The 12,713-nt window shown below is 36.3% G+C and overlaps 1 long non-coding RNA gene across 1 annotated transcript; it reads left to right on the top strand.

The window, feature by feature from the left end:
* Positions 1–5,823: 5,823 nt before the first annotated feature.
* Positions 5,824–11,763, top strand: LOC110365067 (uncharacterized). Its single transcript, XR_010470066.1, has 3 exons — positions 5,824–6,207; positions 8,007–9,889; positions 10,046–11,763. It is a non-coding gene; the product is annotated as an uncharacterized LOC110365067 (long non-coding RNA).
* The last annotated feature ends 950 nt before the right edge of the window (positions 11,764–12,713 follow it).

Raw genomic sequence — 12,713 nt, 5'->3', positions numbered from 1 at the left:
CTAGCCCAAATTGAGGCAGTCTAGAAGTAATTGAATTGTTCAACAGTATTTGAAGAGTCGGTATAAACTAAGGACCAAAATTAAGGTCACACTGTTAGCATATATTTGATTAGAGTACACAGCTACTTTAAGATTTGCCAGGCTTTTAATCTCAAATGGAAAATGTTTTACATAATTAAGTTACAGCCAAACTAGTAATTTGTTCCTTTAGGATCTGGTTAATGATACTTTAACAGCAAATAATCCTTGTGTGACATGACACACTAATGAACACTGGAAGGTGAGGGGAAATAGAGGTTACAAAACAATTTAGTAAGCCTAACTGTGTTCGAAGAAAAATGTTTCTAATTAAACATCTTCTTTGGCACCATTTACCATCATGCATGGTCTTTAATTCAAGACCAAACAGTTGTATAAGAGACAGACTATAGGTCAAACAAAAGTGTTAGGGTTAATGGAGAAATTGCTAGGTGAAGTTGTATATATAGCCTGCACAACACAGAAGGTCAGAAAAGATGATCATTATAATTCTTTCTTGATTTAAATTCTATCAGTCTTCTAAGTGTCCACACTTCTATAGGTAATTAAAAAAACTGTATGACTTGACCTTGGAAGAAAATGAAACACAAAATATTAATTTGAAGAAGATGTGTCCTGGCTGACTCTGAAACCAATAAAGATTACATTATATCAAATTAAACTAAAATTTCATGATGCTCAACAGGAAAATACAGGTTCAAAACTGAAGTAAAAGAGAGAACAGCTGTCACCATAAGCAGTACAAATACCAGTGACATGCACCTTACCTATGCACAAACCGTCATCATGGTAACTGCCATGGAAGGTTATGATCTCCAAGAGGCATGATCAATGTAATAAACTCAAATATAACTGTGTGTTCCACTGGAGACAGACACGTAGTCCCCTCAAAAAACCAGAAGAGAATGACTAGATCTTTTGCTCTTAGCCATTAACTGTCTCCCAGGGAATACTGTAAATACGCTATGATCATAGCTTGAAAACGCACAGTTATGGATTTACTGATTACTTGTGGGTTTTCATTTTTGCAGTTGGGGCCAAAATGATGCTGTCACTAAGCTTCTTCCCATGTGTGGGTGGAAACCGCTAGTTCTCTGTAGACTCTTGGTTTGTTTGTTAGTGCGCTGTTGTCAGTTGGTCAGGCCCCTTCCCTATAAGAACATGAGAGGTGTATGTAATTCCTGTAGCAGGAGAGGATAAACTGAAAATAAAACAGATCAGATCCTGTTTGGAGTCAAAATGGAGTTGGATGTATAAATCAGGGTTAGACTTCAAAATCAAAACCGGAAGAAATATGCTTCTTTGTTGCCTAGAAATTCTTTGAGCCTATGATAGTATAGTTGTTCTTTTCTCTTGAAATATCTCTTGTCTAATTTGTTCTTTTGTTTGCTGTTTGTGTTCCAGGATGTAAGACATACATGATAAACATATCACAGAAATGCTAAAAAGAATGTGCATTAATATTACTTTATCACTAAAAAGTTGAGTACAACTTCATTTCAAACTGTAGGTTGATTCTCTGGTAGTTTTACATTTATACTACATGGCCGCATCACTTCAGAACCCTCTTTCTCCTTATTCAGATCCTCACTCTATGTTCTATTGCCTACCAAAACGTTTGGATAAGTTCCACTTATGTAAGGATGAAAACATTACATTCATTTTATAATGTTATGAATTCTAGATACACAGATACATTTGAAAAAGGTTTCCCAACATGTTATTTCATTATGTAAAATTAGTAGTTCATTGCAATTGAAAAATTTGTAGTAGATTCAAACTATCTGTGAAAGAAGTCAGTATTGCCTATCTAGTACAGACACTGGGTATAAGAATGATTTTGAGTTAATTGATGAAAATTAGAGATAGAGGTAGCTAGATACAGTGCTAGATAGAGTGTTGAGGCAGAATTCTGTCTGTTGGTGCAAAAAGGAGTCAGTGGCTAGGGTTTTCTTTCTCATCTGAGCTCCTACTATTTTCAGGTAGCTTGAATTTCTGAAGAGTGCCCGGAGAGAGAAATCTCTCCTCTGTGGAGAGCATGAGACCTGCACAACCTGCCTGCTGTCCCTGTTGTGTTACCCAGATGGTGGCTGGCCACACCACTCCCTTTTGCTCCTGAGCAATCCATTGTTGAGTAGTTTATGCTTTCTTTTATATTGTTTCTTTTCTTCCGGCTTTCTTATATACCAAAACCAAGTAATGTATACATTTTTTTTCCCATTTTTCAGTTTGGCTTTCAAATCCAAAGTATATGCAGAGAGAAGAAATCATCCTTTCTGGAGCACTGTTGGACTAATAGTTTTTTTTTTTTTTTTTTTTTTTTGTTCATTTTGTTTTGTTTGTTTGTTTGTTTTTGTTTTTTTTTTTATTTTTTTTTTTCCAGAGCATTTTTTTCTCCTTTAATCTCTTTCAGCAATAGTGGCTGTAGGGGCTGCCTGTAACAATAGTAGGCAAGCATTTCTCCATTCCAAACACAGGAATGGACTCTGATAGTATTCCTCCAAAAGAGTGTATCAAACCTTTAGGTGGCAGCCAAGGGCTACTGTTTGAATCCCTAGATTTATTAGTTGTGTGGTTTATGGTCTCTGCTTCAGGTGGCAAAGGGGTTATGATGAAGAATGAATTTCTAATCCATCCAAAAGTAAAGCTGAAGAAATTTCACACAGGTGAAACAATTTTTAAAGAGCTTGATATGTCTGGATATATAGGAATGCACCTGGGAACTCTCTCTGTAGTCTGTTGCCCTTCTGCCACCCGCTGTCTCCTTCAAAGTAGTCTTAAAGGCACAACCTAACGCCTAACATCTAACACTTATTGATAAATCTGTTAAAAAAATGGCAATCAATCTAGTGCTTTTGTGTTGCATTCAGATTGTGAATTATAATGTGTGTCTGGAACTGGAGGTTGGAAACACTTGGTGGTCCATTGGCATGTACCTCCTCTGCCCCATGGCCCATCACAGCAGGGCGGCAGGGGCTGCTGGCCCCTGTGCCGCCCTGGCACTGAAATGTCTCTGCAAGTGTCCTGGGCAATATGGGGCATGCCATGAGACAATGTGTCTCCAAAGGTGGTCATTCAAATGATACCTTCAGGCTTATTATCCCCATATCACTTTGAAACAGAGCTTTGTGATTTTTTTTTTTTTTTCAGTCGTAAAAAGGACTTGTCAAAATCATGAGGTTAGTTTGCTGTAGTTATGCAGTAAATGTTTTGAAGTTCTGCTCGAATATATTATTACGATATGTTATTAAGTGATCTAGAGATGTCAAAATATTTGTTAATGAAGATAAAACTATTTGAAAGAAACTGTAGACTCTAGAGACTTTCTTTTAGGGAAGAAAGTGCATCTTTGTCTCTTTGTCTTTACAAATAACTGCACAATGACATGTTTGGATATAGAACTTACTCTTTTTTCTTCATATGTGTATATATATATATATATATATATATATATATGTAAAACTTACTGTCATTTTCATGCAAGAAAACATGACCACATTTGTATTATGTGTTTTAGGATTCAAAACCAGAAAATGAGAGATTTACAAATAACCATCTGTTTACTGTACCATTCCCAAAGCTTTTCTTTGTGTAATTAACAATTACATGCGGCTACAAATCTCATTGTTTACCTCTGCAGTCTAATGCAGCATGTATTGTCTCACTATACCACAGAAGTATTTCAACATCATGGTGTCAGAAACCTATATACATGGAGAACAGATATCCAAACACAGCATTGAGACAAGTAATTGTACTCTGATTACAAACCAGATGTTAAAAATAAAGTAGTTTAACTTAAATGACTAGTGATTCAATGACTAACAACATGGGTTTACATTGAGATTTGCACTAGAAAATATAACTTTCTTTCAAACAGCTTGGAAATATAGAAAGTCTGTCTGGATGTGTGGCTATTTATTAGATAAGATTGGGGTTTTCTCCCCTTCTCTTGTTTTCTCTCACATTCTCTATTGTGTGTGAACCTATGTGAATGATGGGAGACATATGCAAGCCCCATTTCCAGTATTTCTGAGTCTTCGGGTACAAGCAAAGGGCTCTCCAGAAGATTAGGGATGTTTGAACACACAACTGGTCTGGGGCTGATACATCTTCCTCTCTGCAGATACCGTTAACTAGTTTATGTCTAGTTAGCTCTGAGTGACAGCAGAGTGGAAGCAAAGAGGTAAGTAAGCCTGACTTTTCCCACCTATGGAGAGGTGCCATGCTTTTCTTAATGTTGTTATCCCCCTACTACCCTGTGTTGCTGCATGCTGATTCACCTCCTGTTGCATAAAAAGGCCAGGCATCAAGCTTTACAAATTCTTTGCATTTTAATTGTTCACTTCCATTATCTGCTCAAAACTGATCTCTTATTCAAGTCTTTGCTTGATTGGCTACAAGGTGTCTGCATTCATCTCCAGGAAGCAAAGAATAAAGCATCTAATTCACATAGTTGAAATTACTTAGTAAACACAATGGTCTGAGCTGATGTGGAATACAGCCAAGATACTATAAAAGATACCCTCGTTATTCAAGAGACACCGATAGATGTTTACATGATAAAGAAAGGTTAAGACAAAAGTCTTCAACTCAAAAGACACCCATTCCTCTCAAATGTATATTGCTTATTACTGGCATTTTGTTCATATAACAAAATATTAGAGGCTGACTTAATAGAAGCAGAGTTACTAAATGGTCCACTTACTTTTTAGTTAAATATTTTATTACTGCAAAAAAGATTTCTTCAATTTAAAAATGTCCGTGCACCTCCTATTCAGCTGTTCAGTCTCTCCAGAGGTAAAATTTCATTGGAGGCTCTACCTCGTAATAGTGGTTTTCTAAATGACAGTGACCTGCTGGGCATTTATGCTCTGTCTTGTGCTGAGCTACACTAAGTTTAGTGACACATTCCCCTGCTTGGGAAATATTCAGGATATAGGGGTGGTTTTAAAATGTTTGTCTAGATGAGATGATCTCACAAGTTGCTGGAAAGACAGGGCTTAGTGCAATGGGAGGTAGGAGAGGACGTGTCCAGTGTGGTGAAGAAGGAATTACACATTAGCTCATATAAATAATAATAGCAGGTGTGAGTAATTGCACTTTAGTAGAACTGTATTTGAAAGCAGTTAAGTTGTAGTTTCTTAGCAACTGCTGCTCACAGCCGCGTTTTAAGTGGCCAAGGCTTTCAAATTAGGCAACACCCATAGACTGCAATACAACAGCATTAAACAGAGAGAAACACTAAAGCAGAAGTGTTTTTACTCTCTAAATAGAAACACAATGGAGGGCCAGAGCCACAGAAGATGAGATGAAATATAAAAAGCACAAATTATGTCTACATCTCCATGAACGCCTTTTCAGGAATAGCTGCTTAGGAAGAACTGTCATGGAGAAAGGCATGACCTGTAGCCTACTCAATGCAATGTGTAGACTTCAGGGAATTTTGGCAGGGACATAATTTATATTTAGGTAACTTTGTTATTTTGTTAACACTTTTTGTTATGTCTTTTTCTGCATATGTCATGTAAAATATATGTGTGTGTGTATAAGTGCAAGGGCGAAAAATCATGGACTCCACACAATCCAATATGAATTCAAGCGAAGCCATTTATTACAGAAACAAGCCTCCTTATATACGCAGTTATTTCCTGATCACACGTCCACACTCCAAGCATGCATTAGCTGATTGGATATTGTCCATGTTCACGAGCTGTCCACGTGCCCCAGCCTCACTGCTGTTTTTTCAGGGTGCTGTTTTTCAGCCTTTGGCCTGGCCTTGAGATTCCTTTGGCTAGTTCAGAAATAAATCTCTATCTAGTAGAAACACATCCGCACAACAACCTCAAGAATATCCCTCAAATCTCCCACATATAAGGGTGCATGTAAGGGATCTTTTTTTTAATGGGAATGAGTGTATCTATATTTAGTGTGAAATGTAAATGTTATAATTGTCTGTAGAGCCAGCAAAAAAGATTTTAACAATAATTTTTGTTTTCCTCTTTTGAAACCAGAACATTTTCTGACAATTCATAGGCTTGGATACATTGTCATGGGGAAAAGTTCTCCAACTCAAGATGGAAAAGCTAATGTATTAGTTAAGGCACTCCCTGGATTAACAAGCTTCAAATTCTGGGGAGGCGCCTTAACTTCTGGCTTACTGTTTTGGTGAGTGGGAATGGCAGTCTGTGTCCTACATGTATGGTATGATATATTGTGCCCTTATTCCATCTCTGTAAAAGTCTTCTTACTTTTTAAAAACAAAACTTATGTATGTAAAAGAGCAGTGGAATCGCCTTCTACATGTTTTAAAATGCCTTAGATATTTCCATATTTTCTTTCAAGTGCAAAACATATTTCTCTGGCCTGACCTTCTTTAACATAGAAAAGACATTTGTGAAAATAACCTATTCTAACATAGCGTGCCTCTGTGTCCTTCATGAGGACAGTGTAGTGTTTATTTAGAATGAGATGAGTCTATACAAAATATATACAGTATCAAAAATGGATAAATAGTAATATGGTTCGTTTTGTTCAGTTCACTAGCTGTTTAACTTTTATCCTATGTATCCTCATATAACCCCTAGTATGACACAGATTCCAGTACAACCACAGTTTAAAGTCATTTAGTTGTTATGTGATCCAAAACACAGACAGTATTCCCAGGGGCTTCCTATGATGTCTCCACACACTTAGAGACAGTGTTGGATTTGAAAAGAAGAACTTATTTGTCCATGACTGTTTGCTATTAGATGGCAAGTCTCCAAATATTGTCAGGAAGAGGCTTTTAGCCTTTTAGTTACATCTCATTGAAATATCTATCCACCAGCTTTAAAAAAAACCTGCATGTAACACTTGCTGATCATTTTAATTTATTAAAATGAATCTGATAGGTTTTTTTCTTCTCAACATTTCAGTGTTTTATTCCTGACTTGCATATTAATTCTCCTATTTCTTCATGTGACATAGAAAACGTTCTTCAGTACTTCACTGTCTTGTTTTTTTAAATTTATATTGCACAGAGTTGATGAATGCCCATGTGTTTCACTGTGGGATGGTACACAGATGTTACACTGAAGGATATATTTATCAGCTTGAATTTTAGGACAGAAAACACTAAAACTGCATAAACCTGAGTAATAAAGTTGTGTTCAGTACCTTTAATTCTGATGAACATGCTCCTCTGTCTTTCTGCAGGTGTTCATAGGTTTTTCAAGCAGAAGTACTGAATTACAAATATGAGTGAACTCTGCAGGTTAATATAGTCTGCTATACACTGAGCTCAAATTATAAAAAATGCCTTGGAATTCAAAGTATCTTGAAACTGAGCAACACAATTTTGGGTATCTCACTTAGGCAGGAGCTGATTTTTCTTTTTATTTCACAGCTGAACTAGGAAAGGTGGGTTTAAATGATTATCAACAAATGGTCACAGGTACTGCCTTTTTTTTTTTTTTTTTTTTTTTTTTACTTTGCAGAATAGGAACATGTATATTTTAATACTTTTATTAAAAATGAATGATACCATCTTTTTTTAACTCAGTAGCTGTTTCTCAGCTATTTTTTTAACATTCTAGTGTATTGTTCTGAGTGATATCCAGAACCCACTTCCATAATTGTCTGTATTGTTTACTTATACCACGTAGACTTTTAAAGCTGTCTTCATTGGCTGATGGCAGTGCACCTATCCTGTAAATAAACATGTTTTTGTAGTTTAAAAGAGGTAATGCTGTCTCTATACAGCCTTTGCCTATTACTGCCAATTAAATCATAGACATTTCATTTCTCTTTTATTGTCTGTAGTCTAGAAATGCAGCAGTGACTCACTGTTATATAAAACAGGTCCATATTTTGCTTCTTAACTTCATGCTTCTTTTCAAAGTATGGGTGCGCCAGCTCTAATGTGCATGTGGCATCATTGGGAAGGAATTTGGAGAAAGAATAAAAGTATTCATTCCTTTCACCAGAATATTCCACCTATTTGAAGATCTTAAAGCAGGCAGATGGGAAATGCTTACAAAAATACAAACCCGGTGGAAGCAGAAAAAGAGTGGGTTGGAATGGACCATCTGTGAAAACTTTTTGAGTATCAGATATAAGACTTGAATAGCTGGCATAGAGAATGAAAGCCTCATTACCTCCAGATGATACATATGCTGAGTCTGCCTTAAATATTGCAGAACTGTTCAAACTTCACAGCAGTAATTCTGGTAAGTTGGATGAATGGCATTTTCTGAGCTGGATTCAATAAGCTGACACCACCTGAGCAATTAAACAAAACAAGGCCCCTTCTTTTCATGCCAGCTTATACACAGGATTTTCAGTGCAATTGTGCAATTCAGGAAAGCTGACTTTGGTCAGACAAATTTGGCAGGTCCACGAGAATTCCTGAAATTATTTAAGCGAAAAACTAGCTGGATCATTTTACTCCTAGACTTAAAAGACCTATTGGTCTATGAAAACTCATGATACAAAAACATACTATATGATTAAGGACAATTTTTCATCAGTTTTTTTTCCTCTTTGTTTTTATTATTTTATTCTGATGGAAATATCTTCCCCTTTTTTGTAGATTTATCTGGGTGCATACATTTGAAAAAATGAAGAAAGAATTGCTTCATTAGTGTTAATGCTAAAGAGCAGTATTTTTTTTAAAACTATTTTTAACGCTCTTATTTTGTAGCAATAAATAGTTCTCAGCCATAGAATCTTTCCCAAGGTGAAAGAGTGAACAGTTACAAATATGAGCAGGAAGTGATACTGGCTATAAATTAAAGACCACCTCTAAAATTACCTACGTTATTTTGAAAGTAATTTTAAAGTCATCTTGCCTTATTCTCTTCCCCCTATCCTCCTGAGATCTTTGTTTGTTGGGTTTCTTTAAGTGAAGTTTTTAAGTGAAGATCCCAGTTTCTGACTAAAAACTTGGAATATGTGTATATAACAACATAATTAGTGAATACAGTATGCGAGCCATTCAAATTGGAATGAAAAATTCTCCACCAGATTTTATAACAGCTGCTGAAGTCATGTGGAAAAGCCTGCTTCCAGCCTGAACATCACAGGAAAGAAACATCAAAGGATTGTTCAGACTTAACCATGTCTAGAGTAGGGTAAAATAAACAAGGGCAAAAGTATGTTTATTTTTTGAGGTTTCTTAAAATCATTTTTGTCCATAATTATTTTATAGAGAACTGAAACCTTGTTTTAAAAATTTCAGGCTCAATTTGAAATTATTCACCCAGATTCTCCGCAGGAACAAACATGTTGCTATGGAGATGGACCAGAGCAAAGACAAAATATAGATACAGATAGATTCCCCAGAGGGATGTAATTTGAGGCATAAGTACACTGCTTAAACAGTATAAACACTGTCCTGGTATGCCTTGTTTTCTCCATCAAAAATACCCTTAATCCGAAATGATCTGTTGTTGTTCTAGGAATAGCTTTTAAAAGATCAGTCGTTCTTCTAATATTTCTTTTACTTTTTTTCTTCCATAAAGGACAATACAGAAACTTTTTTGTTATTGCCTAATAGCAAACCCATTTTAAAATAAAAGGGAAAATCGGCAATAAAATGCATAACATTTTGAAGAAAAAGCAGCGGCGTGGACTTTGCTGATATAAGAGATCTTGCTTGCTACAAGTTCAAAGTTTGTAACAAATGTGTAAAAGTGTTTTCCTTTTTCTTCATTGCTATAAAATTTGCTGTGCCCATGTGGAACTTCTGAGAGAGAAGGGGATGAAACCCATACATCTGCCTCTTGGCATAAGCAAAAAATCATCATTAAACTTCTGGATAAGAGGCCCTCTCAAATAGTAATTCACCAAAGTGAAAACTCATGCCAAGGTCGGTGCCACATCTATGTTAGATTTAATATCTCATTGCTTATCAATTTTCTTTAGCTCTCTGTAAAAATAGTAAGAATCCTAGCACATTGTATCCAAAAGGACTGATTAAAACCCCTCCTGTATTTCTTTTTTCTCATAAGCATTGTTTTCACAGGTCTCATTTTCTGCAAGTAGCTTGTGGAATTCAATATACATGGCCTTTTATAGCATTTCATCTCCGTGTAGTACCACAACATGAAGAAGAAAATATTCAAGCTATAAATTAAATAGACCTCCTTCACGGATACCCCATTCTTGACATTACATCTGGAAGCTATTAAAGCAAGTGGACTTCAGGGATGTTTTAGAGGCAATAAGGCACAGATTTCTAAGTATTTATCTACATCTGTGACCACCAACCAGGTTTTTGAGAGAACTTGACTGTGTTTTATTATATTTCCTCTATATTGTATCTATGATGTAATATAGACGTGTATCTATGCTCAGAATTAATCTTGTTAGAGAACTGAAATACTCGGAAGCCCTTCCAAATAACTGCTGGATCAAATAAGAAGTAGGCACCAATTTCCCTTCTCCTTCTGTATATGCACAAATACCTGTTCTTTAATGAGTTCCAGTTCCTTGAGGACTTAAAGGTTAAATATGAGTTTTCTGGATCTCTTACATTTCAACTTCTAAATATATGTTTTCAGAACACATTGACACCATTTTAAAAAGTGGTCACTAATGTTTGATTGAGATGGACTGTTACCCCTTCATTCAATTCTGGAGGTATTTTGTTAAAATAATGCCCTTAGAAGTTCAGAAATTTGAGCCTATTTGAGCCTATTCTTTACCAAAACACTAGCTGGGCTATTAGGGGCTCACACTAAGGAAGTCTCTCACTAGTAAGGTCAGGTTTAAAAGAAATGTAAGTATGTTTGTGAAGTCTAGTAGTAGTGAAAGCTTAATTTCCAAGAACTACAAGTGTTCCCAGTACTGTCTGAAACAGGCTAACTTATGCATGTGATGTAAATGGTTTGGTCCATGGAAACAGAGAAGGAATTGACTGAAGTTTTGGTGAAGTTTAAAGGGTAACTAAGTTTCTGCAACCAGGGTATAACTAAGAACTTAAACAGGAGGGGAAAACATTAATGCTGTGTAAAAGATAATTAGTTTGAAAGTTTTGCTTTTATTGAAAAAGCTACATATATGCCACAGACAGACAAGAAAAATAGGGATCAAAAATAAACATGGCAAATCTGACCTCTGGGAACTAGTGAGAGTCACAGCTATATTATAATCCCATCAAGCAAAGAATGCATGCTCCATGCTACATAGATGACAAATCAGTGTGTGGTTACAAGGTTCTCTGGGCAGAAACAATGCATTAAAATGATGGCACTCAGGCAAGCTGAGCTACTATATTCAGAACAAATGCACTTTGAGTGTGAGCAAGAAAGACATTAAAACCAGATGTTTGTTTCTAAATAAACTGTGGCAACACCATGTATTCCGGAGCATGTCATTTTTTTTGGTGGTGGTAGAGTATGGCACAAAAATGAGATATTGTAATATTGGCAACATAGAATAATATAACTGAAAGCCCGGGAGCCAGGAATGAGAAGGTAAGAGGTGATGCTGGAATTTCTCTTGCATTGCAGAGAGTGAACTCCCCTTTTGATCACTCTGCTGTCACTGGCGGTCTCCCAGTCAGCAGTGAGGTCTCCAGGGCTGATCTTGGATGCTGTCACAGTGCATGAAGAGCCTGCCAGGTGTTGCACAGTGGCATGGCTGGATTCCTTGTGCTGTTCCTACAGGGCCAGGATAGTTCCTTAACTGAGTAGCCTCAAGGTAGAGGCTTTTTGGAATAGATGGTCCTCTGTCCCTCTTAGGCAGATGTGTATAGACAACTGTGAGCTGGCATACTCCCTTCAAAGCAGACTTTAGAGGCCAGTCTGGCTTTTGTTGAAAACTAGGACATGAGAAGCATAGTGATGGCTGCCTTTCTGCTCTTGCGTATTCATTTTCTGCTGCCTCTAAAAAGTTTCAGCAAAACACATAGTTTGGTACATATGAAACCTGAAGCAAGTTTCTCAGAAATCCAGGAATGAATAGTCTCTTTACATATTCTCAACATGGAGAGAGTTTTTAGTATTTTAATTTTAAAAAGTGCATGAAGCTACCACAAATAGAGGTTCTTATGTTACTTGGAGTATGTGAAAACAGAATACTTTGTAAAAACAAACCCACAAGAAGGCTTTACCTGCCCCCACACACAGTTATTTGCAATGACCGAAAAAGCTCCCCCACACTGAAGTGTGCAGCAGACCAGTTTGCACACGGTGTTGGTGATAAGCAAAGCAATCGTAAGAGACAAAGTCATATCTGGAGATGAAATCTAAACTAATGAAATACAAATGTCTTACCAAATGGAAAGTAATTAAGTAAAATCTTTGGAAAGGAAATGACGGTTAAGTGACATCTAGTGATATTAATGCTTGTCTAGATTTTTCCATCAAAATATGATGTTAAATATTGGTTTGGGGGAATCCATATTATACTTTAAAGGAAAACTGGGTTTGTGCAGGTGTTCAGATTTCTACTGGGAAAATCCAAATGATATACATTATTTTGGGATTTAGCAGTTTAAAATTTACTTAAAATTCAAAGTGCATTGCAAGCAAATTTTGGTTCACCTTGGAATAGCAGAAGTGAATAAAACTGAGAAAAGCAACATGTAGTCACATAGGAAAAATGAAAAATGTAACTGGAGCACAATTTTACCGTTAAATAAATCCCAAGGGGAACCTTCTGCTCTTAAGCTTGTTGCAATTTGATTA

This window comes from Columba livia, chromosome 2, assembly GCF_036013475.1.
Source record: "Columba livia isolate bColLiv1 breed racing homer chromosome 2, bColLiv1.pat.W.v2, whole genome shotgun sequence".
NCBI lineage: Eukaryota > Metazoa > Chordata > Aves > Columbiformes > Columbidae > Columba > Columba livia.
Note: the sequence above shows the minus strand (reverse complement) of the source record. Positions and strands in the feature narration are given on the sequence as shown.